Genomic DNA, 3,754 nt, shown 5'->3' on the forward strand with positions numbered 1-3,754 from the left:
GACATTCAGTTTGGAGTTCAGGAGATTGTCTTGACCAGGACCACCCCCCTAAATGCATTCAAGCAACTGCCATGTGATTGGTTGACTAGATAATTGCAATTAATGAGAAATAGAACAGGTGTTCCTAATAATTTTTTAGGTGAGTGTATATATATATATATATATATATATATATATATATATTGTATGCCATAATGGCTCATATCTGTAACAGATATGAAACATTTTACAATTCCTCCTATTCTGGCCTCTTTTTGGGAAATTGTCTAATACACAGAATAAATTTGGCGCATGTCCTGTACTCTATTGTTTCGGTGCATTACACTTAGTATTCCTCCCCAGTGTATCACATTATGGACATGATTACTCAAGGGTTAATGATGATGTCACTATTCTGCAGTCGTTCTAGAAGGGGCACTATTATCAGGCGTGATGATGTCACAATGCCGTGTCGGCTGTATACTGGATGATCGGTCAATAGATTCTTTGATAGAGAGTAAAGGAGAAGAGGCGACATGGATACTGGTAAGTCCTGGAATTCATAGCTTTTTCTCTCCACGTCTGTTCTTCTGAAATTGTAGGTTGCGGTGTGTCTTCTTCTCATTAGTCCACACCATGGATTTGTCCTTCCTTCTTCGGTGCATCATACATGTAATTGATGGTTCCATATCTAGAAGAAATGTCATACCAGGACAGTCTCATTTCTGGCCATAAAATGACAGAATGAAAAGATTTTTGATTCTTTAAAGTTAGTTCTCATGATGCATCATTTCCCATAAATCTATCCCCTCCTGGGAGGAGGTCAGCTGTCTCGATGTTGCCAACCAATGTCTCCCGACCTATGTAGAGATCTATAACTTACCTTAAGATGATTAAGCGTGATGCCTTTGTTGTATAATATAGTTATACATGGAATACTTCACATTTATACAGATTATGGGACACATTTATTAAGACCGGAATTTCCCCACTACCCAGCTGTCTTACATTTAGACCATTTTCTACGCTTAAACCGGGCATAGAAAATAATGAATGAGACAGGCCTGCCGGCCCATTCCCGTCCCCTTCCCTTCCCACACCACACCCATTTTTTTTAGACCTGGCATGAGTGGGGAGAGGTTGCAGATTGCAGCGCAAATGACTTTTGTGCCTGAAATACGCCTAGTTTTTCGTATTTCTGTTTAGTAAATGACCCCAATATCTTCTTTTGTAGATTTGATGCTTACTGTGGTGCTCACTGTCTTGGTCAGTGTTTTCCTTTGCGTCTTACTTGGTGCCATCTGTTTCTTTCTGAGGTAAGTGAATGATGTCCTCCACACAGGAGACAATATTGTACTAGAAATCGCTTCTCTGTCTCTCTCACCGTCATAGGTAGAAAACTGAATTGTGTTCCCTTAGAAGACACCAGGTTGTCTACCTTGTCCATGAGGGTAGAAGTATCTGAGGGTCTATATGACAGCTCTCCACTGTCTCACCTCCACCACATGGCCTCATTGTCTTCTATATTGGATTATTACTGATGTCTTATTATTTTCTTATTTTAGAATGAAAAAGGAAAGATGCAAAGAGGAAGATGATGAACTGAAAGAAGTTCTTATTGATAAGCCAAGTGACATTCAAACAATGCTCATATGGAGAAGAATGGAGGAAGGAGAAGAGGACGAAGAGGAGGATGGAAGTGTGGTACATCCAACATGAAAAATTCAAATTTCCCATTTTCCCCACCACCCAGAATTTGGCTTCGTTTAATTCTGTTTATTTTTTTTCACCATTAAATAATTTTTATTCATTCCCTTAAATAAAACTATTAAAAAATCTGATTTTATTTTTATTGTTTGATTTTTGCAGCATGTGAATAGAGGATTTTTTAAAATATTTTTTGCAGGAAGGACAATGTGACACATCTCTGCACTGTGACCTTTCACCTCTAGCTCCTTTTTTTACTGCTACCTTCCTCTTTGTGTAGATAGTTGGGTTTAGGAATCAGAGTACTTTAACACTTGCAGCAGCGGATTCCAGCAGGCAATCCGGACCCAAAATGATGGCATTTGTCAGAAGGATCCGTATGCGGATCCATCTGAAAAATGCATTGCAATACCGGACCCGTCTCTCCAGAGTCATGCAGAAAAACGGATCCGGTATAAAAAAAATTTGCGTGGCATGCGCAGACCTGAAAGCCGAAACACTTAATGCCGGATCCGGCACTAATACACTTTAATGTAAATTAAAGGGTTTCTACCACTTCGTTTTCACATAATTAGCTTTCAGACACTAGCGATCCGCTAGTGTCTGCTCTACCGAACCATCCTAATATAATTGCTTTTGGGGCAGCCGTTTCGCAAAAAAAAAAACAACTTATATTGATATGCTAATGAGCCTCTAGGTGCTATGGGGGCGTCATTAGCCCCTAGAGGCTCGGTCTACCTTCACAAAATGCCGCCGCCCAGCGCGTCCCTCCAGCCCGCCCATCTCCTCCGGAATGCGATCCTCCCTGTGAGCGTATGTATTCGGCGCATGCGCAGTGAATGTCTGACCGCTTTCCTGCTCAGACATCTCCACTGCGCCTGCGCCGATGACGTCATAGTGCTCCGAGGAACAGGCGCAGTGGAGATGTCTGTGCAGAAAGCGGTCAGACATTCACTGCGCATGCGCCGAATACATATGCTCACAGGGAGGATCGCATTCCGGAGGAGATGGGCGGGCTGGAGGGACGCGCTGGGCGGCGGCATTTTGTGAAGGTAGACCGAGCCTCTAGGGGCTAATGACGCCCCCATAGCACCTAGAGGCTCATTAGCATATCAATATAAGTTTTTTTTCTAGCGAAACGGCTGCCCCAAAAGCTATTATATTAGGATGATTCGGTAGAGCAGACACTAGCGGATCGCTAGTGTCTGAAAGCTAATTATGTGAAAACGAAGTGGTAGAAACCCTTTAATGCCGGATCCGGCATTCTGGCAAGTGATCAGTATTTTTGGCCGGGGATAAAATTGCAGCATGCTGCGGTATTTTCTCTGTCCAAAAAACGTAATAGGGACTGAACTGATGTATCCTGAACGGAATGCTCTCCATTCAGAATGCATTAGGATAAAACTGACCAGTTTTTTTCCGGTATTGAGCTCCTGTGACCGAACTCAATACCGGAAAACAAAAACGATAGTGCGAAAGTACCCTTAGCTGGGTGTAGTCTGCACAGATGACATCTTCCAAGTGGTCTCTAATAGTAAATGCTGATGGTTCGCAGGTGGTATTCAAGTGTGGGCATACATAGCAAAGGTCAGGGATGACAGAGTCTATGCAACATGATAAAAAGCAGGATCAGTAAACAGTCTGGGTCAAATCCGAAAAGCTTTAAATAAGCCCCTTTACACATGATCAGGAGCCCAGGAACCTTGTTGCTCTTACAAGTATAGATGGCCTTGCAGTTCGCCTGGCGGTTGTTTCACGGCGAACTTTTCTAGTTCGCGATTCGACGAACATGCGAACATATGGCGATGTTATTCTTTTGCATTACACCGAACTTTGACCCATGACACATCCATCAGGTTAGACAGGACAGCCAATTGAGATGTTTCAGCACATGGACAAACCCCCACCCTATAAAAGAACCCGATCTGGCAGTTATTTTACATTCTATGTTTTACCATTATATGGAGAGGATGCTGTGTGGAGCAGGGACAGACTGTTAGGGACATCAAACGCTAGCTAATAGGGCCACAAAAGTCCTTTTAAGGACTGGTATAGGTGTGCTATCGAT

At 42.7% G+C, this 3,754-nt stretch overlaps 1 long non-coding RNA gene across 1 annotated transcript; it reads left to right on the forward strand.

The window, feature by feature from the left end:
* The first annotated feature begins 433 nt into the window (after nucleotides 1-433).
* Nucleotides 434-1,597, forward strand: LOC121008956. Its single transcript, XR_005780656.1, has 3 exons — nucleotides 434-525; nucleotides 1,214-1,295; nucleotides 1,545-1,597. It is a non-coding gene; the product is annotated as an uncharacterized LOC121008956 (long non-coding RNA).
* The last annotated feature ends 2,157 nt before the right edge of the window (nucleotides 1,598-3,754 follow it).

Source organism: Bufo bufo, chromosome 7 (genome assembly GCF_905171765.1).
Source record: "Bufo bufo chromosome 7, aBufBuf1.1, whole genome shotgun sequence".
In the NCBI taxonomy this organism is placed as follows: Eukaryota; Metazoa; Chordata; class Amphibia; order Anura; family Bufonidae; genus Bufo; species Bufo bufo.